The sequence below is a fragment of the Balaenoptera borealis genome (assembly GCF_965194805.1).
Source record: "Balaenoptera borealis genome assembly, contig: HAP1_SCAFFOLD_1111, whole genome shotgun sequence".
Classification (NCBI taxonomy): domain Eukaryota; kingdom Metazoa; phylum Chordata; class Mammalia; order Artiodactyla; family Balaenopteridae; genus Balaenoptera; species Balaenoptera borealis.
Window position 1 is genome coordinate 194,624 of NW_028123102.1, and position 25,142 is coordinate 219,765.

At 55.3% G+C, this 25,142-nt stretch overlaps 1 pseudogene across 1 annotated transcript; it reads left to right on the plus strand.

Annotated features, from left to right (window-relative positions):
• The first annotated feature begins 323 nt into the window (after positions 1–323).
• On the plus strand, positions 324–2,191 carry LOC309621861 (serine/threonine-protein kinase WNK2 pseudogene; annotated as a pseudogene). Its single transcript, XR_014249955.1, has 2 exons — positions 324–791; positions 1,356–2,191. The product of XR_014249955.1 is annotated as a serine/threonine-protein kinase WNK2 pseudogene (transcript).
• The last annotated feature ends 22,951 nt before the right edge of the window (positions 2,192–25,142 follow it).

Below are 25,142 nucleotides of genomic sequence, written 5' to 3' on the forward strand. Positions count from 1 at the left end.
AGCTGTGGGTGGGCAGCAGTCTGCCGGCAATGACGTGAATTGCCAGACATCTCCATTACCAGGCAGGCATGATACCCACATGTCACCAGCATGTCCCAGGGAGCACGGAGGAAGCCAGACTGGCTTGCATGCGTCTGTCTGGAACATGCTTAGCTCCGTCCCTTCTCAGTTTTCCCTTTGATAGGCCTAGGCACGTCATCATGGACAGGCTTGAAACGGATAGGCTTGCAACTCAGGGTGTCTTCCTGGACTGACCGAGTCTTGGAACCGGCAGCCTTTCCAGGTGGACAAACTAGGATGGCCAAGCCAGGTTTGCAGGGGGGATAACAGACCATCCGCGGCCAGCAGCCGCGTGGGGCATTCCAAAGATCCTCAGGCGCCAGCAGTAACATCCGGAGGGGGAGCATGAGGGCCGCAGTGGGCCTGCGCGGCCCCGGGGGCTGGCCCGCAGGCGGCCTCGCGCGCGCCCGAGGACAGGTGGGCGTGCCAGGCCCCGCCCCGCCGCGCCGGCCGGGGGCGGGCAGCCGAATGCCCCGCCCTCCTCGCGCGCAGGGTCTGAGCCGGTGCGGGAGCGCAGCCGCGCGGAGCTGAAGCAGCATTCGGGAGCGCTGCCCCGCCGCGGGCCGGCTGGAGGAAGTAGCGCCGCGACCCGGCGCCAAGGGTGACCCGGGTCTGGAGCGCAGACCCCGGCCCTGAGAGCGACCCCGGACCGAGCGCAGATCCCGGCCCTGAGCGCGGCCTCGCCCGCCCGGGCCGCCGGGCCGCGGGCATGGACGGCGCCCGTTCGCCCTGTGAGTGCCGAGCCCGCCGCCTTTGTGTACGCGCTGCGCCGCCGCATCCCCCTCCCCGCGCGCCCCTCCTGCGCCCCAGGCAGCGTCCTTTGTGGAGCCGCCGCCGGGCCAGTACCTCCTTCTTCCCCAACCTCCTTCACCCCTCCGCTGCCCAGGGCACGGCATCCCCACTTCCCCAGCCCGGGCCTCCCGGCCCCGTCTTAACCACCCCCACCTCCCAGGGGCATCCCAGTAGGCCCCCTTCCCCGGGGCTGGGCAGGGCACAGGTGCCCCTCTCCCCGGCCTTCCGGCCCCCTCTGCAGCCTCCCTCGTGTCCCCCGGGACAGCCCAGCAGGGCTCCTCTCTGGCCCAGGCCTGAGCCGGGAACGGCTCCCTCCCACCCAGCCCGGCCTCCTGATCCGGTCTGCAGAACCCCCCCCCCCCCGCCCCAGGCACAGCCCAGTAGGCCCCTCCGCGGCCGGGGCGGGCAGGCCGCGGGCCCTGGGGCGGCACTGTCTCATCCCACGTCCCGGGCAGGTGCGGCGAGGCCCGCGCTCACACGGGCCTGTGTGTCCTTGCTCGCAGAGATGGACGACGATGGCGGCCGCCGAGACGCCCCCGGCGCACTGATGGAGGCCGGGCGCGGTGCGGGGCCCGCGGGCATGGCGGAGCCGGCGGCGGTGCCGCGGGCGCGGGCGGCGCGGCCCGGGCCCCAGCGCTTCCTGCGACGCAGCGTGGTGGATTCTGACCAGGAGGAGCCGCCGGGCCTGGAGGGGGCCGAGTCGCCGGGCGCGCAGCCCCCGCAGCCGCTGCAGCAAAGGGTGCTGCTACTCTGCAAGACGCGCCGCCTCATCGCCGAGCGCGCCCGCGGTCGCCCGGCCGTCCCCGCGCCTGCCGCGCCTGCCGCGCCGCTGGGCGACCTTGCCGACCCCGGTCTTGAGCCCGCGGGCGCTCAGGAGCGTGGCCCGGACCCCGCGCCCTCGCCCGCGCCTGCCTCCGAGGGCGGCCCCCGCGAGGAGGAGGCGGCGGCGGCCGCGAGGAAGGAGGACGTGGGGGCTCTCGAGGCGAGGCCAGAGTTCGGGCGCGCACGCCGGGAGGAGCCCGAGGAGGAGGACGACGACGAGGACGACCTCAAGGCTGTGGCCACCTCCCTGGACGGCCGCTTCCTCAAGTTCGAAATTGAGCTTGGCCGCGGTTCCTTCAAGACGGTCTACAAGGGTCTGGACACGGAGACCTGGGTGGAGGTAGCCTGGTGCGAGCTGCAGGTGAGGGGCGAGATGGCCGTAGGTGGGTGGTGGGCGAGTGCGTTCTGGCATCGGGCCATGCCTGGCCTTAGCCACCCCTGGCAGCGGCCATCTGTGTGTCACCCTCTGGGTGGGTGGTTGGTTGTGCTGGCGGTCTGTGTGGTGACGGTTGGGTGATGGAGGTCGGACCTCGCAGTGTGTGGTGTCTAAGTGTGGCACGATGTGGGCCCATGATGGAGACTGGGCACTTGGAGGGCGTGTCTTTCAGTGCTGATCAGTGCCGCTCCTTCTTCTGGGCTGTACTGACCCAGGCTGTCTGGATCGTCCGTGTCTGTGCAGAAGCAGTGTGGGGGCTGTAGGGCCCTGTGTCCAGGTGGTCACAGGTTGGTTTGGGGGACTCTCAGCTGCTCTTAAATGAGCACCTTACTGCGTCTTGCAGAGTGTAGATGCCCCAGTTGGGGATGTCTGAGGGGCTTTTCACCTGGGGTCTGTTTACGGTGAGGGATGGTGGGCCCTGGGGCCTCTGGGGCAAAGCCTGGAAGTGTTGTTGTCACTGTGTCCTGTTAGTTCACAAAATGGATACGTGAGAAGTCTTAAAACCCAGTCATGTAAAATACGGGTGGCGTTTGGTTTCGTTTTGTTTTGGTTTTTGTGGATGCAAAGGCTCTGAACTTGCATTTTTCATAACCTTGCCCTCATGTTGGCTATATCAGCCCCAGCCCTGGAAGATTATATAAACGGTAACTCAGGCTGTCCTGGGCCGGCCGTGGAAGCTGGGGCAGCGCCTGTCACAGTGGGTGTTTATTGACCCTCCCTTGTTTGGGGGAACAGCTGTCAGGCATGGGGCTGGACTCTGCGAGAGCTGGCCATGCAGATGTAAGCCTACCCCAGTGCCCTGGAAAGTTAGCTGGGCCTACCAGTCCTGATGCAGGCCGCCTGCCACACTGCAGGCAGCCTGCCTTTTTGGCTCAGAAGTGGGATTTGGTTGCTTTGTCCTCTGGGCCCCTGCAGGGTGGCCTGTGTGTGTGTGTATATGTGAGCTGGCTAATTTGTCCAGTGTCCACCTGTCCTCAGCCTTTCTTCTGAGACAAAGAGCTTTAGAGACCACCCCTCCTCACAGCTCCTTGGTTCTCTTGTGGAAATAGGGACTTTTCACGGTGGAGCCAGGGGTGGCCTATTGAGTCCCTCACGAGGGACTGAGAACTCTCCTCCCTCACGGTTGCAGGTTCTGGGACCTGCTGAGGGGTGGCCTCAGTGGTCTGTGGTCTGGGGCCCTATGGATGGTTTGCTGGGATGGCATAGGAGTGAGCTGGGCATCACTGCTGTGTGTGAACGCACAGGGGAGAGAGGACCCGGAGAGGGAGAAGAGGATTCCTGATTCTAGAGTGTGGCTGTGTGCCTTCCCTCCCCACCTTCTCGCTCTTGCCAAGTGACCTGGTGTGGAACTCCAAGCACCCACTGGTGCTCTGCTGCGGAATGCCTCTGCGGGTGGAGGACAGGAGTGGGGGTGCTGCAGCAGGCAGGAGCTGAGTTAGACCTCAGCAGCAGAGCCCAGCTGATCTGGTTGAGGCATTGCAGGCACATGTGACCCTCGGAGGAGGTTGTTAATTCCCATTCCCTTTAAGGCAAGGCAAGCTGTTTTGCCTCTGGGTCCCTAAGCAGAGCGGCACCAGCGTGGACCCTGGCTGCTGTCCAGGGGGCTTTTACTCCTGTACTCTGGGTGGGAGTAGGAAAGTGGGAGATGGCTGCTAATCTGTCTGGTTTTGTTTCTCATACAGTAGTTACTGGGGGCCCCATGCCAGCCGGGAAGCTGTTCCTGTATCTCCCCCAACAAGAGGGCTGATACGCAGCATTTAGGGTCAGCTGCCTTCTGCTGGGTGGGTCTGAGAGGGTTTTACACCAGAGGGGGCTGGGAACCAGCTTAGGACAGCAGCTGAGAGCCTGCTGTGTGTGCACTCTCCTTTTCACCAAACAGGAGGCTGTTGTTTCCCCCATTTTATTGTTGAGAGCCCACCAAGGTCGCCTGTGAGGATACAGATGGTAGAGGGGGATTGCAGCATCATGGGAAGAGGCCACCTGGCATGGCCGTCCTTAGGAGAGGAGATAAGCGTGGAGGGCAGGGCACCAGGTTAGTCCTCTCAGACCACCAAGCACCAGGGAGGGCGACAGGTGGCATGCTGGCTTTGCGCCTGGGGAGGGGGTTTCCGAGTGCACAGGGTGGAGACGTTCATCCTCCACCCAGCCCCCAGAATTCCCAAGCATCAGGGCTCCCACTGGAGGGTGGGTTGCCAGGAGCATTGCCTTCAGTACGGGGAGCTTTGCAGTATTCCTCCTGCCCTCCAACCCTCCCTTCCCCAACCCCCATAAGCTCCTCAGCTGGCATCTTTGGAATGCCCTGGAAATCAACCCTCAAAAGTCTGTTTCCTCCTCTCAACCTTGGGACCATAGGGGATGTTGGGCACCTGCCTGCCTCCCCCAGAACTGAGACAGTGTCACCCGCTTGCTTTTTCCAGGGTTCCCTGCCAAGGGGAGGAAAGGCCGCATTTTTGGACCTAATAAGTCTGGCTTGGAGGATGTAAGATTCCCATGACTTCCAGTTTCCTTCTATAATTTAGTGTCGAAAGAGCTTTGCAGAAAGCGCAATATGCGTTCATATCACAGTGAAGGGCAGCGAGGTGTTTTCACCTCCTGAATTCTCCAGACGTTTGAAGCTGACATTGATTTTTTGGGGGAAGCCATTTTAAAATATTACCTCCCCTTCTGTCTTCTTTTGACTGAATGTTCATTTCTGGCACCAGGACACATTATAATAGCAACAGGGAAAGTACAAAATGCACCCAGAACCACTGCCTTTACTCTGGCTCACATTTCCCACGTCCCTGTGGCCAGCTGTGGCCCCTCACAGACCCCATCCTGTCAGACAGTGCACGGGATAGCTGGAGGCTTCTGGTTGACTCTGGGTTGCCTGGGGTGGGGGTAGGTGTGGACCACTGACATGGTCTCAGGTGACTCAGGCACCCTCTCTCACCCCCTGATGCCTCTGAGCCATGGGTGGGGCCTCTGAGCAGAGAAAATGCGGCCAACCCAGATCCCAGCCAGTGTCCAGAAGCCTCGTTGGAGGCGGCCTGTTGGCCTTTCCTGGACCACCTGCTTAAATGTCTTCTTCGAGAACTTGAAGAGAACCTTGGTTTTCAGCCCCCTTGGTAAGTGCCACCCCCTCCCGTCAGCAGGCCCCTGTCTCCAAGTGTCCTCTGTGCTGCCTCCTCCTCACAGAAGGCTGCTGTGAGCTGCGGTTACAGGGTTGGGCACGGCCTCTTGGGGGATTCCACCATCAACTCATGTTTCCCTCGCTTGTGTCCTGGCCTGTGCCCAGTGTGGGAGTCATTTAGCCTCATGGAGGTATCAGTCCTTGACCCTCTGCCTGGAGTACTTGCAGGGGCTTTGAGGGCCATGAGAGTCCTGAAGAGGTACCATGGGGCCTGAGCCCCCATCAGCCAGGGACAGGTGTCTGGACCCCTCAGGTGTCATCATGAAGCTGTCCTCTTGCTGCTCTGCACTGCCCAGAGGTCGCTGGGCTCCCGTGGGGTGGTGATGGCCTGGACTCCAGGCCGGGGAGAGGCTGTGGGTGTGGGCACCACAGGATCTGCTGATGTCTCCTTCGTGTGGCCATGGAGGACTCGTTTGTTCCCAACTCACCCACCCCAGCCAGACCTCCGTGTCACCTTCCTGCGCCCTGGCAGCGGATAATGCCTGTAGGGGCCTGTCGTGTGCAGCCGTGCTGAGCGTGCCGGTCCCCTTGCTGTCCTCAGAGGGTGGCCAGGTCTGCCTGCTATTGGTGTGGTCTGGCACCTCTCCCATGTCTGTGGGTGCCCCACCTGTACTGGGCGCTGAGCTCACACGCCTGACCACGCAGGTGCACCATCGCCTTTCATAGACCAGGCACGTGCCTGTGGTGCTGGGCAGCCGCAGGCCCGGGGTTGAGAGGTCTCCCCTGTGGCCTCATGTGGGAGGGTCAGGTGTTGCTTTCAGAGGAGCCACAAGCAGCCCAATCTGGCTGACATGCGGAGATGAGGGGATGTGCGGAGGAGATGGTGCTCACTTGCTGGAGCAGGATGCTTAGAGAGGGCTCAACTCAATTTGGCTGGCGGTCACCCTGCTTTTATATTTTTATTTAAAAAAAAATCTTCTTAGGGCGCAATTTTGTTGGAAGAGGTGTAATTTGAAAGCAGTTGGGTGTCAACACTGAACTTGCTTTCCCAAATGATGTTTCATGTGTCATCTTGACCACAGTTATGGTTTGGTTGGTGAGAAAGGTTGGTGCCAACTTCCTGAGAGGCCTGTGAAATGCACTGGGGAGGGGCCCATCAGTGCAGAAGTGTGGGCATCCGGAACCCAGAGGCCCCTCCCCTATCCCCAAGCTTTGTTGGGGAGGTGAGTGTGGTCAGCAATGATGAACAAGCAGCCCGAGCTGTGGGTCACCACCGTGGGCACATTGGGCATTGCAGCTCATTCCCTGTTGGAAGCAGGTGCTCCTGTGGCCGAGTGTGTGCCTTTCAGGGTATCCTCAGGGCCCTGGCGTGTGAGGGTACCAGGCTGAGCGTTTCAGGCCTGAATTGCCCAGTGACTTGGACCCCAGAGGGAGGCTCCCCAGAATGTCTAACTTGGGTGGAGGGCTAGTGGGCATCTCCCCACCTCTCGTGCCATTTCCAGGTGGTGACTGGGTAACTCTGAGGTGGGTGAAGCTTTGCTGGTGGACTGTTAGCTGGAACATTATAGTGGCAAGGGAAAGAATTGATAAGAGGAGGGTAGAGAGTGGACGTTCCCTAGGCTTCCCAATGCTGGGTCTCGTGTCCGGGCTCAGCAGCGCAGGCTGGTGTGGTTTATTGGCTCAGCAGGCATTTTTTGAGCATGTGTCCTGGTTCCAGCCCTGGTGTACCACAGTCAGCAGGAGAGTCATGGTGGGAGAGGCAGGTTCTCACAGAGGAGGGGTGTTTGCAAGAAGCCTGCAGGAAGCAAGGGAGTCAGTCTGTGGAGAGACTGTCCTGCGGTCCTGGGCTGGCTGGACTTGTTGAGTGCCTGCCACTCACCTTCCAGAATGGCTGACTCTAGCAGCCCTCTGCCTGGCTGTAGGCATCTCCTGGGGCCAGTAGCTTGGGCTGGCGTCAGGCCGGAGCTGGATGGTGCCGAAGGTGAGAACACACAGCTGTAGGTCACCACTTCGTTGGAGAGGAACTTGACTCCGTCCTGCAGGGGTTCAGGCCACAGGCTCGGGTCTCCTGTGTGGTCTGCCTTGGCTGAACGGTGCCAGCATCTGCCTGAGGCGGGGGGAGGGGTGCTTGGGAGCCTCGCCGCCAGGCAGGGCACACTGTGCAGTGCGTACAGACACTCGGGGTGTCCTGCTGCATTTGGGCCCCAGCCCCACAGCTTCCCAGCGGGGAGGCCGTAGAGAGGGCACCTGCCTTTCTGAACCCCGGTTTACCCATTTGTGCGATGGGGATGGTGCTAGCCAACCCTCACAGGGCCATGGGGACTGTGGAGAAGCACATTCAGCACCGAGTATGCAGCACTGCTGAGAGCGGGCGCTCAGAATTAAGCCTCTTCTCACCCTGCAGATAAACAGTTTAAGAAGCTGAGATTGAGGTGGAGAGCACGCTGAACCTGGAGGAGCAGGGAGGCCTGCCTGAGGCTGGAGGTGGGCCCCTGGGGTGGCCCAGGGGCCTCCAGGTGCAGGCAGGCTGAGGGCCTGTGCCCCCGAGCACCTGGCTGCTGAGCTGCAGATAAGGAAAGGGTGTGAATGAAGCAGGTGGAATCTCTAAGAAGCAGATTAGGATCTGCTTCTGGCCAGGAGCTGTGTTTTGGGTGGAGAGGCCCCCTGGTGAGGATGCAGAAGCCCAGCCTGTCTGAGGTTGGCAACCTGAGTCAGCTGTAGGTTTCCCCGCTTCAAGTATTTTTCATATCCGGTTCTGTTCCTGAGAGACTTGAATTCTAAGATTTCCTGGAATACTTGATCATTACCTCCAATTTATGTCAGTGTTCTTTAAATAAATGTTAAAGTTTTGGAAAAGAATAAAAGAAGAATGATCAAGGCAGTGTGGTATAGAGAAATAGATCAATGAAACAGAATAGAGAGCCCAGAAACAGATATACATAAATATATGACCTGACCTTTGACAAAGGAGCAAAGGCAACACAATGGAGAAAGGTGGTCATTTCAACAGATGGTACTGGAACAACTGTACATCCACATGCAAAAAAATGAATCTGGACACAGACCTTATACCTTTCACAAAAGTTAACTCAAAATGGATCATAGGCCTAAATGTAAAATGCAAGACTGTAAATTTCCTGGAAGATAACATAGGAGAAAATGTAGGTGACCTTGGGTTTGGCAGTTACTTTTTAGATACAACACCACAGATATGATCTATGAAAGAAAAACTTTCTAAGTTCAGCTTCATTAAAATGAAAAACTTCTGTTCTGCAAAGGCCTATAAGCAAATGAGAAGACAAGATGCAGACTGGGAGGAAATCTTTGTCAAACGCATATCTCATAAAGGGCTGTTACCCAGAATATACCAAGAACTCTTAAAACTTAACAATAAGAAACCAGACAACCAGATTAAAAAATAGGCCAAGACCTTTTCTGTGGGTCACGGAAGGGGAACACAGAACCATGGTCCCCTCCTTGCCTCTGACCTTGGCTTCTTGAACAGAGGAAAGCTCGGGGAGCGGGCGGGGGGCGGGTGGGGGGAAGTGGGCTAAAGACCTTAACAAACATCTCATCAAAGAAGATATACAGATGGCAATTAAGCATATGAACAGACACTCCACATCGTGTTTCACTGGGGAAATGCAAATTAAAACAATGAGATATCACTACACACCTATTAGAATGGCCAAAATTCAGAACACTGGCATCACCAAATGCTGACAAGTATGTGGAGCAACAGGAACTCTCATTCATTACTTGTGGGAACGCAAAATGGTACAGCCACTTTGGAAGACAGTATGACGACATCTTACAAAACTTTACATACTCTTACCATATCATTCAGCAATCATGCTCCTTGGTATTTACTCAAATAAGTTGAAGATTTATGTCCGCACAAAAACCTGCACACAGATGTTTATGGCAGCTTTATTCATAATTGCCAAAACTTGGAAGCAACCAAGATATCCTTCAGTAGTTGAACAGATAAACTGTAGTACATCCAGACAGTGGAATATTATTCAGTGCTAAAAAGAAATGAACTTTCAAACAATGTAAAGATATGGAAGAACCTTAAATGCACATTAGTAAGTGAAAGACGCCAATTTGAAAAGACTGCATACTGTATGATTCCAACTATATGACATTCTGGAAAAGGCAAAACTGTGGAGACAGTTAAAAGATCAGTGGTTGCCAGGGGTTAGTGGGGAGGGAGTGATGAATAGAGCACAGAGGATTTTTAGGGCAGTGAAACTATTCTGTGTGATACTATAATGATGGATACCTGTCATTATAAATTTGTCCAAACCCATAGAGTGTGCAACAGCAAGAGAGAACCATAATATAAACAATGGACTTTAGTTAATATCAATATTGGCATGCCAGTTATAACAAAGTACCACACCAATGCAAGATATTAATAATAGGGAAAACTGTGTGCAGGTGTGAGGGAGTACAAGGGAACTCTGTACTTTCTGCTCAATCTTTCTATAAGCAGAGAACTTCTTTTATAAAAATAGTTCATTAATTAAAAAGCAAAACAAAGCAGTATAACAGCTACATTAAAGAAGTATGCAGAAATGAAAAAACTACTCATAAATCAAGTGAATATAACTACTTACTATTTTTGCACATTACCTTCAAGTTCTTGTTTCCCCATGTATATCTTTTATAAATACAGCTATAGTCACTAAGTGTCACAGCTTTTATTTTTAATCTATTTATATATTTAAAAAATAAAGTTATTTATGTATATATGTACGTATGTTTGGCTGTGTTGGGTCTTCCTTGCTGCGTGCAGGCTTTCTCTAGTTGCGGCGAGCAGGGGCTACTCTTCGTTGCAGTGCGTGGGCTTCTCATTGTGGTGGCTTCTCTTGTCGCAGAGCACGGGCTCTAGGCACGTGGGCTTCAGTAGTTGTGTCACATGGGCTCAGTAGTTGTGGCTCATGGGCTCTAGAGAGCAGGCTCAGTAGTTGTGGCGCACGGGCTTAGTTGCTCTGCGGCATGTGGGATCTTCCCGGACCAGGGATTGAAGCCATGTCCCCTGCATTGGCAGGTAGATTCTTAACCACTGCGTCACTAGGGAAGTCCCATCACTGCTTTTAAAATTTATCTTTTTATTTGTTTCTAGAGTGTCTCTTAATGCAATTTATTGGTTTGCAAGGAGAGGCTGTGGTTTGGGGTCCATTCCTGTCTTTGTGCTTTGTGTTCCGGTCCTCTTGGACGGGTTTTCCAGAAAGCCCTGCCCAGCCGTGCTCTGGGGGGAGGCTGCAGGCTGGGCAGAGCGTCCTTGGCCATAGAGAGGTGGCCCTGGATTGTGGGCTCCCTGAGCATCTGCTTCCAGGGGCTTCTGTGCCAAGCGGTCCTCATGCCTTCATGGCACAAGTCAGGAGGACTGGCCAGTGGTCCCCCTCATGCACCACCTCCCTGAGGTCAGCCCTTGAGCTGGGCATATTTCCCAGGTGTTCAGGAGTGGGGTCTCTCTGCGGTGGCTCCAGAAATTAAAGATGGCATGGCATGAACCCTGCCCAGGCACATGCGCAGAGGAGCCAGTGGAGTAGAGAGTGGTGCTGGGCGAGGCTTGGTGCCCCCGAGTCCTGGTGGTTTGCACAGGGCTGTCCTGACTTGGCTTCAGGGGCCTCCTTGGCCCGGAGGTTCAGGCCTGGCTGTCAGCTGGCCATGGGCAGGAGGGCAGGAGAGAAGCTGTGGTATGGTGAGGACTTTCTTGGATGTCTGGACCCATGTGTGAGTTTTATCAGGTCCTCAGAACCACTTTGAGAAGTTTTGGGACTCTGTTTTCATAGATGAGAAGGAGACTCAGGGAAGGTGGCTCACATCCAAGCTCACACTGAGAGACAGCAGCTGGTGGCACGCTTCCTGCCTCTCCCTGGATTGTCATTTTCCATGTGTGATCAGAGGGTTGCTTTGAAAAGGGGTGTTACTAAATAGGCTTGAAGAGTGCTGGGTCAAGCATGAATTGGTGTTGTGGGACTTCTCAGAGCCTTTAAAATACTCACTGTGTTGTGAAGCTCTTGACAGGGTGTGGGAGGCCTTGCACCCCTTCCACCTTTTCTTTAGTTTTGCGAACATCTCATGGGACCAGGATGGGCTCCGAGGAGTGTCCTGTTGGCTGACTGTTGGTAGAGTTCCAACAGTGCCAACATTGGAACATAGAGTTCCAGTGTTCCCATGGCATGTCTTGGCTGTGTTGCAGACGTTGCGGACATGGGGGTTCCCATCTCACTTATTGGTGGTGCTGTTGGCAGCACTTGGATCTAGACATGGAAAGCTGGCCTTGCCCTTGAGAAGACTCTCTACCTGTCTCAGGCCAGAAGCTGCCCTGGAAGGACCTGTCCTCCTGATGTCCACTTTTTCCCCCAGGCCTCCTGCTTTCCTGGCTGTCTGTGTGCTTTCTCAGGAGTGGATAAGCTGGGAAAATTCTTAGCTGCAAGCCAAGTATGGCTAAGCAGTGCAGACTTTTGATCATCCCCAGAATCTGAAATCTGGGGATGGCCTGTCCAGGGCCCTAGTGACTCAGCAATGTTGGCAGGGAGAAAGGTGCTGTCCCTCTTTCTCTTCTACCTTCCTCAGCCTTGTTGGATTTGTCCCCAGTCTCGTCACCTCATGGTGGCAGAAAGGCTGCCATAGTTCCAGGCATCACAACCATATTTGAAGACAGGAAGCAAGCAGGTGGTTAGGTGGAGGTTAAGTAAGGTGTCCATATTTTAATCCATAAAGGAAAACGTTTACCAGTAAGCCTCTTTGGTTTTTCTGGTTACAGTGAGATTGTGTGGTCTCCCTTAGCTGCAAGGGCATCTGGGAAAGGCTTGATGGCATAGATGGGTTATGATCTATTCCCTGGGGCTGGGCACAGTGGGTTTTGTTGGTAGACAGGGGTGGCAGACAGTGGGCGAGTGCGAGGGGTGCCTGCCCGTGTCTGTCTTGGTTACTTTATCCCCCCAAGGTCTTATTGGTGCTCATTACCTCATCCCTCCAAGATCTGATTGGTGCCCATGTTTGATGAGGCCCTCTTCCACCTGGGCCCGTCTTCCGAACAGAACAACCCACATACCCTACTGCTTCTAGGTGCCTCCAGGGGCTGCCGTGCCCTGCTCCTTTCACCTCTCACCTCCGGGAGTCTGTGGCTGGGACCCTGTGACATGGCCTCCCAGCTGTCTACCCGCTGGCCCTACCCTCTCCTCTTTCCTCTTCCTCTGAGCTTTCTCCTTTCTGCCAGCAATCTAGTTTACACTTCCCCACAAACTTTTTATTTTGAAAAACATGGATGGGAAAGTTGGAGTTACCAGTTGTAAACATTTTGCCACATTTACTTTATCTCTGTACCTCTGCATATGTTTTATTCTGGCCCATTTCCACCTTGCCCTGAAAACTTCAGCACACATCTTGTATAGGAGTGCGGACGTTTTCCTACAAAACCATAGCTCAGTGTCACACTCAAATCTAACTTGGGTGCCGTCAGCCACACGTCTGGCGTGGACTGTGCCTTCCTGATAGTTTTCCTGTTTGGATCCAGGATCCAGTCAAGAGTCAGGCATTGCATTTGGTTGTCATGTCAGTTTTAATCTAGAACAATCCCTCCGCCCAACGTGCTAGCCCTGGACCCCCTCCAATGAGTGGGGGTTGTGAGGATGGAGGGGGTGGTGGATGATGGATGGGGAGGCCACTGTGGGGTTTTGGGGGGGTACGTTTCAAGCTACCTAAGTTAGGGTTAGGGTGACGGACATGACAGATGCTGAAACCTGAAAAAGAAAAAACTGCCCCAAATCTCTTTCCTCTGACATAGCTGTTTTCACTTTGGTACATGCCCTTCTTGTCTCTTTTTTATGTTCTGGGTATTTTGCAAAGTCATAATTGTAGCATTTGTGCTAACGTGTGCAGTGATGATGAATCACCACGTGGCCTGCAGCTCCCGCCTCCTTGAGCTTTAGCGAGAGCCCACCACTGGGACGAGTGGATCCACGAGCCTCCCCTTTCCCCTGGGGGGTGAGTTCAGGGTGGGCTCACCCCCAGCCCTGCCCACAGCTGGGCCCAGGTTTTCTCATGTTCCTCTCATCTCCAGACTGGGGCCAGACATGTCAGGGTGCTTCCCCCTGCACCCTGTGGGATGCAGCTTCTCAGCCTGTGTGCTGCTGTGGTCCCCCCAGAAGGAGCTGGCTGTTGTGCTGTGTCTTCAAGCCAGGAAGTCCTTTTGCTGCATTGACCAGCAGCAATCCACTGACACCTGCCTTGACAGGTTTTGAGGCATTTCTTCTCTTTAATTAAGAGTTTCAAGCAGGAGAGTAAATTTGGCTTTTTTGGAAGAACGTTGAAAGCTTGAAGGATGGAGGAGACTGACTGGATGAGGAGCAGGGCAGGGATGCGGTCACCAGGTACCTTCCTGGGTGTGGTGGGGGCCCATGTGTGCTTGGATTTTGGAAATACTCCATCCTCAGGTGTTTTTGTGCAACAGCAGTAATTGACATAAGGGGACTGCAGGGTCGTTGGTTATCAGCATTGCGAGGGTCCCCTGCCACTGTTGAAAGACCCCCTGCCTCCTCTCAGGTCTCTGGGGCCATCCTGTGTTCCCAGTTGGAAGCATGTTCGCAAAGGTCTGGGTCTGGGTGGCCACAGCCACAGGCAGAGTGGGCTGGTTCTAGGGGACCCTCTGGAACAGTCTCGATGTCTGCACATTCTCGGGCCCTGGGGACCCAAGCAGCACCCCGCCTCTCCCTGGCTATGCACTAGACCTATGACATATGTGAATGATCTGCTCTAGCTTTTGCTTGGGATGGTTGCCCCCACCCTGCATGATGTAGGTCTTGGCCTGGTCACCTGGACTTTTGGGCTCCTAGGGGGACAAAAGCTGCCCTCAGTGGTGGCTGTCTGTGCTTTGACAAGCTTCCAGACATTTCCCTAGGGACATCTGATTGGGGTGGTTCTGCCCCATGATAGCTGCCTCTGAGCGTTCTGGGTGAGGACTCTGGGTTGAGGGCATGGGGCCTGGACTGTGGGCCTTGTGTGTGTGCTGAGTGGTTCTGAACCTGGGGCCACCATGTGGGGAGAAGGTTATCAGGTGGGGAGGAGCCATTTTGTGGAGAGGGGTGGGGGCTGTGTTGTGTGGGGAGCGTGGCTGGCTCTTGGTGTCTTGGGTGGCCAGGCTGGGCAGCTGGGGGTTCTGGTTTTACCAGGGGGTGATGGGGAACACTGAGGCTTCTCTGTTAGCACAGGTGTGGTGCTGTGAGTGATTTGGAGTCACACAGAGGGGGCTGGTTCCTGGGGGTGGTCGAGAGCCTGAGGCAAGGGTGTTCCCACGCATTGGTGGCCCTGACTGTGAGTGGGATTCTGGGCCTTTAGATGCCAGTGGACCCACCTTCCCCACCTATACTGTCTCCTGGGGTTTGGGGCCCAGCCTCAGAAGGGCTTGCCTGCCCCCTCCCATCTTGCTTAGTTGCTTTTGCAAGTTGGAGGTTAACATCCCCTGGACAGCACCCCTGGGGTACATACAGGACTGGTGTGGGTTTTGGGGCCCTCAGGTGGTCTGCCCGGGCTGGGGTCTGGTTGCTGTGGCCGCAGACCCGGCTCAGCCTGAGAGGAGGTATGCACAGATGACTGCGTTTGCTGTTTGTGAAAAGAAGGTTAAAAAGGAGACTGGAAGTGCATAAACTCAGCTAGGCGTACTTCAGAGGAAGAGGACAGGATGAGCTTAGGGAAAGTGGCAAAATACATTAAAAGCTATCAGTTAGAAATAAAATGAAACAAAAGCAGATGAAAATAAACAGTGAAAGAGTTTTTAAGAAGAAAGGGATAGATGGTATTCTTTGAAAGTAAAGGAAAATAAAATGCTGAACAGTAGAGGGGCGTTGCTTTATTATTGTGGAAGTCAAACTGCTGGAGCCTACAGAGCAGGTCAGTGCGTTGTGAGCCCTACCTGGCAGAGGTAGACATTTCCCTGTAACCCTGGCCCCAGGTCCCGTTGCCCGCCTACTGTCCTGTAGATCACCTGCCTGCCCTAGAATTTCCTGCACGTAGATCACACAGTGTGTGTTCAGCCTTTTGTGTCTGCTGCCCACACGTGTCAGTATGCCCTTTGGGACTCAGCCCTGGCTGCACCGATCAGCGGTCGGTCCCTTTTCTACTGTGTAGGTGTTCACAGTCTGCCTGTCGATCCATGGACAGACTTGGGTGGTTTCCAGTCTGGACTGTAACAGATTGGAGGGAGGAGGCTGAGGTGCACGTGGGGGTCCGGGGCTGCTCTCACCCTGTCCTTGGCAGCTCTAGGCCTCTGCTTGCCTGGGCTGGAGTGGGTGCCCGCTCACTCCCTTGCTGTTGACTTCCTGGGAGTCCTGAGTGTGGGGAGCCCTTCAACCTGTGCCTGTGTACTTCTTGCAGTGGGGACAGCATAGAGGCAGCCTGCTCTGGGTTCTACGTGCAGACAACAAGGACCCAGACCCACGGTGGGCGTGTTTGCTCCGGTCGGAGAGAGCAGCGGCTGCCCTGCAGGAAACCTCACCCCTCTGGCCGCCCTGCCTACTCGCCTGCACCTCCGCCTGTCCTGGGAAGTGTGGTGTTTGGCTCACGGCTGGCCTGCCTGAGATGTCTGTCAGCCTCTGTAAATATTTGATGACGGTGATGATAAAAGACAAAGCCCTGCCTGCTCTGTTCCTGGAGGGGAGCAAGATGGTGACTCTGGAACGTTCTGGCCCTGCTGGCTGCTTCCTGGAGAGCTTTATAGATGCACTTTTGAGGCAGGCCCTTTGTGTCCTTGATCTGGCAAGGCAGAGCGGAGGCAGCGTAGCCAGCTTTCCACCTGGAGCCAGGCTGGGCCTCTGTGAGTGGGGCCGGCCAGGCCAGAGGTCACAGTGGGATCTTGCCCTTCAGATGTGACTTGGGATAAACCCCTGGCCACAGGTCCTGGGGAGGAGCGCAGAGGAGCCGGGAGACTAGGGTTTGGCACAGGCGCCAGACTGTATAGCAGAGGGGTCCATGGCTGGCCAGTACCGTCAGGTCCTGGTGGGCTTAGCTGGGCTCTCATGGCTGTTATTGCATGCCTGCCCCCATGGCCCTGCCCCCATGACCCTGCCCCCGTGGCCCTGCTCTTGTGGTCCTGCTTCCATGGTCCTTCCCTTGTGGCCTGCATGTGGCAGCAGTGGCACCTGACTCTGGCTTCCCCACCACTGGCTGTTGCTTATGCAGGTTGCGTGTGCGGTGAAGAAGCCCCATCAGGCCTTGCTGGCCTTGGTGTGCATTCCTCTCTGTCGTCTTGGGTTTGTGTGCCCGAGGAGAGGCCTGCCTGCCCCGTGGGTGCCTCTGTGGGAAAGACAAGCCCTTTGAGGCAGCTTTGCCCCCGGGAGCAGGCCTCCAGGGTTCTGGAGTCAGGGCCACCGCCCTACCAGGCAGTGAAGCCTTTCTTCTTGGGTGGGGCAGGAACTGCCAGTGGGCCTCTGTGCTCCTGGGGAGGGGGGTGGGTGTTCCAGGCGGGTGTTCTGGCTGATGGCCTTTCAACAAAGGGTTTCTGCTGGGTTTTCTCTTTGGAGGAAGGAAACTACTGTGGGTGGAGCGGAGGGTAGGTGTAGTTTGGTGGAGGTTGGATTATGAGGGTTTCAAAGGACCTTGCCTCTGAGTATAATTATTAATGGTCGTGATAACAGCTACAGCAACTTCCTGAAAGCTCACTGAGGCCCTGTGCTAACGTGTGTGCTTACGTTTCTCACTGAGTCCTGGGTTGCTGCCCCAGGAGGCTGGCTCATCTCTGAGGCCCACGAAGGCTGTGCGTGCTGGAGATGTCCTCCACTGCCCTGGGCTGCCTTTGCTTGGGATTCCTGTTGGCCACTCAGAGTACCCACAGTCTTGCTGGGGCGGGGCGAGGCTGGAGCCCCCACTGCAGGGCCTGGAAGGGCCTTTCCTGGGGGTTGTGGGAAGGGCGCCAGCCAGTCCGACTCAGGCGGGGGGCCCTGTCGGGGGCCTTGAGCATGCGTTGCTGAACCTGGCTTGTGACATGAAGCTGGAATGAGGGCACTGGGCCTGGTGGGTGAGATGTGGCCCAGAGAAAGGTGGGGTGGCCAGGAAGGGACACAGGCGTGGCAACGTGGACAGATGGCGCCTGTGTGGGCAGTGATAGTCGGGATGTAGATGAAAGAGGGCCCACGTGGGGCTTCCTTCTTCATTTTGAGAGGGAAAAGATGAATTAAAAAAGATGGCATTGCCGCCTCAACATCAGGCGTGAAGCTGGGTGACAGCCGGCCCCAAGGAAGGTTGGAAGGGAGCCTGAAGTAGGCGGCTGCTGGGTCCAGGCCCAGGGTCAGGTGGGCCAGGAAGGGGTGTGGGAAGCTAGATGATGGAGGCGTCCACGGCCTTATACCCTAACCTCTGAATATGCCACCTGTGTGGCTAGAGGGACTTTGCAGATGCAGTTGGATTGAGGACCCTGAGGTGGGAGCCGATCCTGGATTATCCAGGTGGGTCCAGGGTCATCACTTGGGTCCTTTATAAGAGGGGCCAGGAGGGTCCCACGGAGACGTGACTACAGAAGACGGAGGATGGAGCCATGAGCTGAGGAACATGGTGGCCTCTAGAGGCTGGACAAGGGGATGGATTCTCCATGGAACCCCAGAAGGAAGCAGGGCGATGTGTGACACCTTGACTCTGCCCATGAGTCTGCCTTTTTGCTTCTGGCCCCCCAGAACTTTGAGAGAATGTGTGCTGTTTGGGCTGTAGTGGTGGCAGCTTGTACAGCAGTGACAGGAAGCCAGCCAGCCTGCCTCCTGGTGGACAGAGCACAGCTCGGGGCTGGACACCCAGCAGGCCAGGAGAGGCCACCTGTGGGAGGAATGTCCGGGGGTTTATGGGCTGTGGGTGGAGCCACTGGTGGTGCCTCCGGACCGTGCTCCCCCAGGTGGGTGTCGGGGAACAGCTGGCTTGGGGAGAGATGTGTCTGGCATGAGTGCTGGAGCGGAGGGGCTCAGGTCAAGGAAACACACTGGCAGTGTCAAAACCTGGTCAATGTGTATGAGGGGCTGTTGCAGGCTCTTGGGGGCTGATATGAAAACAGGGTTCAGGGACACGGGCCTGACAGCTTCATGTGAGGTGGTGGGAGCAGTAGAGACAGAGAGTGGCCGTGGCGCCTTCCTGGGGACCTGTCCATGCAGGCAGCCTCCTGGCTCACATCACTGCTGGGGGAGGCAGAAAGCAATGAAGCCTCCAACTGTGACATGTGATGAACAGCCTGTGGCCCCACGGAGGGGTAGGGAGGCCTCTGGGGAGAGTTGGGAACAGAAGCCTGTGCGCAGTGGGGAACCTCTGGGCAGGGGTGGCTGAGCAGCCAGCCCATGGGCCCTTAGGGTTCTATTCTAAAAGCTGCTGCCCAGGACCTGCCTGGCTCTGGGGCTGGTGGCACATGTGCCCCCATCTGCCCATCACAGAGCTGAGGGGACCTTACCTGCCAGGTGGGATCTCCCAGGGCTGGGGTCTCCATGGCAGGGAGAGAGGGAGTGCAGGAGAGGACACGGCCAGCTGTCCTGTGGCCATTCCCTCGGGCTCCCTCCTGGAGGGCTGTCCTGCTGCTCGCCACAGGCCGAGAGTAAACTCAGCCCATAGGAGGTAACAGTTTTAGGTGAGAGAAGTCAGTGAATAGTAGGAATCAAGGCTCTCTGGAGGAATATGTTGGACTTGTTGCGCTCAAATCAGAAAAGCGTTCACGTTTGTGGGAGATCCTGTTTTCCTCCTTCCATTCTGGTACAAATATTACTGTTTAGCGACCTCCCTCCCCAAAGTCTGTATTTGCAGATCAGCTTTACCAGTGATGGGGGGCATGAGGGCCAGGGTTGGCCAGGTCCCTCCCTCCAGCTGACCAGCCCGTCTCTCCTGCCCCCTGCTGGTACCTCTCTGTTCGTCCCCCCCATCTCTGTCCCCCCATATCCCATTGCTGTATTCCCCTCCCCCACTAGTCCCCCTCCCCCATCTCTGTCCCCACCCCTTTCTGGCAGGAGCCCTGTATCCATAGCAACAGTTGCTGCTGTGGAAACCGGTGCCTGCCTCCTCATCCCGTGGGGAGGTATTTTTGACACTGCAGAGAGATTTTTATTTTATCTTTGGTTTTGACTTTTACTCTGAGTGAGCACTACGCAGACAGAGCTGGGGCCAGCATTCAAGGAGGCCTTTGCACTGGGGGGCACTGGGCCTGAGAGCCACCCTGTGGTTGTGTAGATGCAGGCCCTTCCCCATGGGATCCTGTAGACTCGGTCAGAGATGCTGGCTCCTTTGAGCAGCCTCTGGGGCCATAGATCATGGGGTCCACAGATTGCACTGGGGGCTTTAGGCAGTGACTCTGGACAACAGGAGAAACCCAGGGGGTGAGCCTGTACATGTGAAGTGGTTTGACTGAAGCCCTTCAGCCTTGGGCCTGAGCCAGTGGTCATAATAATAGCTCACTGGGAGTACCCGGGGCATTTGCTTTTTGGGCACCAACCCAGCTCTGGCCCTGTGTGGAGCCTAACGCTGCAAGTTCCTGTGATGCTGCCCAGGGCCCATTTTACAGATGAGGATACTGATCCCACCAGGGTGGTTTTGGGCACCTCTGCTAGACATCTCCTTCTGAGACGTCTTCCTGTCCCCCCAAGGCCCATGGATGGCATGATATCTGGGGTCAGCTTCTTCCATCATCTCTCTGGGGGCTTGGACTGTACCCCTCCCTCACCCTGGTCTTGGCAGCTGCGATTATAGGTGACCCCAACGTGTGGCACCTGCCCTGACACAAATTCGCCCCTTGCCGGGGTTGCTACTGGGATGCCCAGGAGACCCCAGGGGCATGGGATCTGCCCTGTCTGGCCCTGGCACACCCTGGCATTGTGGCTGGGGGCTGTGGGTTCCCAGGTGTCCTTGATTGGGACGCCAGGGAGGCTGGCAGCCACGTGGCTGATGGGGTGGACAGGTCTTCCCGTGAGCCAGTGCTGGGGTTGACTTGACGTGTGCCGGGCCTGCCCTTGAGGAACAGTCACTGAGGATGGTCCACAGTGCATCTGCTGCCATTGGTGGGGAGCTGTGGCCCCTTGGGGAGGGAGTCCAGCCCCCTCTCCTGGTTTCCTTGTTGGGGAGGTGGCTTGGGCATGCTGCACCCCAGGGTGACTAAGAGCTGCTCCCTGACCCATCATCTCTTCATCTTCCAAGTGGGGGTGATGGCAGCTTGCAGGGGGCCGTGGCATTGCCCATGATGCCCATGCCTGGCCAGGTCTCCCTGGAAAGGTCATGCCCAGGGCGTCTAAATCAGAGGCAAGGCCACTGGTACTGACTGAGGGCCAGAACATCCCAACTGTTATTGCTGACTTATCATCATGGAAATTCCAAATAGAACAGAAAAGTAGACTAACAAACCTCATCCCACCCTGAATTATTATCAGGAGTCTCTTGTACTTTATCTTCTCAAATAAACTCCCAAATGCAGACCTAGGGGGTTAGACCTGCCCAGATCTCTGGGGGGACCTCAGTTGCCATCCCTGACAGGCAGGACCCTAGTTCCCCCCAGCTCCCGCAGAGGGTCTCATCTCCCGTTAAGCAACACACAGTAAGTGCTCAGTGCACACTCAGGGGGATTGGACTGATCCCTCTTCTTTGCCCCCTGGAGGAGATGGAGCTCAACAGGAAGAAGCATTCAGGGTTTGTGGGTTTTACAGAATCAGGAATTCTGTCTCCAGTGAGTGCGTCCGGTGCAAACCCAAAGCCATTTATAGAACAGATGCCAAAGGGAGCATTTGAAATAAACGCCATGGTAACCTCACTCTAGGGAGGAAAATAGCCTTGCAGTAAGCATTGCTGCTGCCCAGAACATGGTCCCGGGGTGTAGCCGGTGAGTGCTTTTTGTTTTTAGTTTCATGAAGTTCAGCAGATTGCAGAGAATGGGGGAAACAGAGGGAAGGAAGAAAAAAAGTCCCTGTGCCCTCCTCCCTGAACGCAGCCCCCATTCTTGTTGGCTGTTTTGTTCTCACTGTGTGAATTTTATTAAATCCCAGCCTGGTGCTTTTCACCCTTGCCTGTCTCACCACTTTCCTCAGTAATCGGGGTTTGTAACTGCCCCGTGGACCACATGACCCACATCACCGCTGCCAGGCCTGTCCTGGGATGTCTGGTTATTTCTCGAAATTATAAATAACCATCCAGTGAAGAATTCCAGACACACACACACAGGCATCATGGTCTTGGATGACTTCCCTGGGGGGGAGCACCAGAGTGAGAGTCCCAGGTGGGAACTGCAGGGCTCAAGACAGGCTGTGGGTGCGCTTCCTGGGTTGTGGTGCCTGCTGGCATGAGCAACTGAAAATGGAGTTTTTGTGTTAACGTTATCTGCTACTCTCTTATGCTGTATCCTCTGAGAAATATTTTAAATACAGTAGAGGAAATAGCTTTTTACAGGGGAGAAACACCCGACTCCTGTCACTGGTCCAAGTGTGAGCATTTGCTCCTGCACGTGTCCCTGCAGCTCCTACCCGTGTCCTTTTGCGTGTGCGCCTTCACACACGTGCAGTCGGGCTGTGCTCAGCACTTGCCTGGCTGCTCAGACGTAGGGTTTGGGGTGCGTTTCTGAGGAGGAGCAGCTCAGAGGAGACAGCTGTGCCCGGCAGAGGCAACAAATCCTGCGTCGCAGGGAGCTGAGCGTCCGGCTGTGTGGCCTCGGGCAAGCACCTGCCTCTGGTAGTCTAGTGAGGGTGGTATGAGCATTGGGGGTCACCACTGCCCAGTGGCCTTGCAGGGTACCCTCCGCCAGGCTTCTTCCTGGGTCAGGGGTCAGAGGGAGGATGGTTGCAAAGAGTTACGAGATGATGGTGACCCTGGCAGAGAGGGCCGTGAGCGAATGAGTTGGCTGTGTCCTGTGGTTTACCTTGACTGAGTATCTACACCTGTCTTAGGCATTTCCTGTGCTGCCAAACCACACAAGGAGGTTCCCCATGTCAGTGGCAAGGAAGCTGATGGGGCTGGTTCACGTGGGTCACGTGATGCCTAAGCCCTGGCCCTGACCTAGGGAGTTGTGGGTGCCTTGCGGCACAGCAAGGGAGGAGCCCACGTGTGGTCTGAGGAGTGAAGGGTGCTGGAGGCCACTGAAGAGCACTGTCACCTTCTCAAGGCTCTGGGCTCTGGTGGGGAGGGGAGTTGTGCTGTGAGGATGGTGGAGTTGGGTAGAGTCAGGGCTTTGACCCACGTACCTGGGTGGGCAGGCCCCGTGGCCAGGTGGCTGACGTGCTGACTGCTCTGGGCACTGTCCCTCATGGGGAGTGGCATCCCCACCTCTCCCTGCCATCTCTCCACACTGTGATGTTCCTGCCTGTGTATTTGGGGAGAACCAGGGGTCTGGGGGAGGGGGAGCTGTTTGTGCTCCTGGGGCCAGGTAAAGAGACTCTGGAGTGAGTGCAGCTGGGATGGGTGTGGGGGAGGCCAGGTGCCACATGATTCTGTGCTGGTGGCTGTGGTACCTGCCACAGCCTGGGTGCTGACTGGGGCAGGCTGTCTGGGAAGGGGTATGAGCAGGACTTGGTGATCTGCAGAGCAGCCCTGGGAAGGGTGAGCTGGAGGGTGAACTTCGGGAACTCACCCTGCTCTCTGCTTGTACGTGCGTCCTGGGTTCTTTCAGGCCTCCCCACCTGGAGCGATGTGTGCACCGCACTCTGAGATCTGCCCGTCTTCTGCAGCCGTGCTTCACCCATGTCAACCATGTTCCCAGCAGCCCGCACACACCTGGAGGCAATGGGAGCCAGGTTGGCTGGGTGTCATGTTCTGACCTGCTGCTTGTGGAGGTGTTAAGCTTCTCTGAGCCTCAGCTTCCTCTTCTGTAAAATGGGGGCAGCACCGACTTGCATGGCTCATAGGGTTGAGCACCAAAGGCAGGGGTCTTGTTTTAAGGTCACCTTAGTGAGGCCAGCGTGTGGCTGTCCAGCAGGTCATGGCTGTTGGTAAATGTTTGCCTGAGGGAGAGATAGATGCAGGTGTGGAGGAGGTGGAGGCATTTCTTCACCCATTAGGGTGTAAGTGACAAGGAGAGAGACTCACTGACACCAGCTTTCCCGACCCTGAGTTCACAGGGTGTCAGACCTCAGAGTTTCGCTCCTGGGCCTCAGGAGCCTTTCCAGCTGTTGGAGGTGAGACATAACAAGTGGAGGCAGAGAAGTCCCTGTGGGATGCCAGACATGGCATCTGTAGGTCTCGGTCGTGAAATGGGGAGGTGGCTTTACCATCCCCCAGGGAGCAAACCCTCCTACGGAAAGGAGCTAGTGCCCCATTGAGCACTAGCTCTGTACTGGATTTGGGATTCTGTTCTGCTCTTGGGAAGACCATACGATCGTCCCATAGGTTACTGGGGCCACAAAGATGGTTGTCTTTTGCAGGTATGCCCTGGGGAGACCTGGGCTATAGGCCTGGATAACCCAGGAGGGCAGGATGGAGGGTGACAGAGAGCAGGATAATTGGGATGGTGTGCTTATTTCACCTGTCATTTCATTTTACTTCATTTCACTGTGTATTTGTAATTTTTGGTCATTATTTCATTGCATACTTGTGTATACACATAGTGGTAATTTTAACAACTGAGGTGTGGTTTCAGGTGTGTCTGCCTTGTTATTGGACGAACCAATCGTAGAGCTCTGGACTTTGGGCAGTTTAGAGTTTGTACTTAGAAAGTTTGTTATGCATTCTCTTCTAAGTTTTTTAGTAGTCCAACTAGAGATTACAACAATGTATCCTTGGTTATTAAAGCCTGGTATGAAGTAGAACTTCTACCACATCCTGGGCAAGGCAGGGGTCTTGCAATGTCGAATTTCATCTACCCACCCCTGCCTGCCTTTTGTGATATTGTGTCTAAGATTTTCCTGTGTGTCTGAATTTGCAGGAGTTTTGTTTTGCTGCAATGTGCCCTGGTGTGATTTTCCTTGTATTTAACCTGGTTAGGGTTTATAGTACTTACTGAATCAATGTCTGGATGTCTTGTTTCAGTTTTGGAAAACTTTGGGCTGCTATTTTATACATATTCCTTTTGTTCCATTCTTTATGCCCTCTTGTTCCAGAACCCCATTTATGCATAGGTTGGACCTTTTCACTGTGTTCTATGAGTTTTTAAAAATCCTCTTTCCTGTATTGCCCATCCATTTGCCTCCATGTTTCACTCTGTATATCTTGTACTCACCTATTTTCCAGTTTGCTGATCCTGTCTTTAGCTCTGTCTAACCTGCTGTTAAACCCATATATTGAGTTCCCAGTTTCATTTCTTTCTTTTTTTTTTTTTAAATATCTATTTATTTATTTATTTATTTTTGGCTGTGTTGGGTCTTCGTTTCTGTGCGAGGGCTTTCTCTAGTTGTGACAAGCGGGGGCCACTCTTCATCGTGGTGCGCGGGCCTCTCACTATCGCAGCCTCTCTTGTTGCGGAGCACAGGCTCCAGATGCGCAGGCTCAGCAATTGTGGCTCACGGGCCTAGTCGCTCCGCGGCATGTGGGATCCTCCCAGACCAGGGCTCAAACCCGTGTCCCCTGCATTGGCAGGCAGATTCTCAACCACTGCGCCACCAGGGAAGCCCCCAGTTTCATTTCTTGGTTTTAGTTTCCATTTGATTCCTATTCCATAGATTTTAGTTCTGGTGAAATTATCTGTCTCACTATCTATTTTCTAGACCACACTAATCAGGATTTTACAGTCTGTGTCTAATAACTGTAATATTTGATTCCTCTTGTAGTTCATTGCCATTGTCTTTTTTTCTCTCTCAGTTTTCTGTCATTTGGCTTTGTCTCCTAGTCTGCCTGGCCATTTCAGATTTATGTGTTTAAAACTTATGGAGGTATTTGAGGGAGGTTGTGGGTGATTTTGTCTTTCTCTAGAGAAGATTTACTTTTGTTCCCAGAGGTAGTTAGAATTAGAGGAGATCATGTTAATCCAGTCTGAAATTGAGC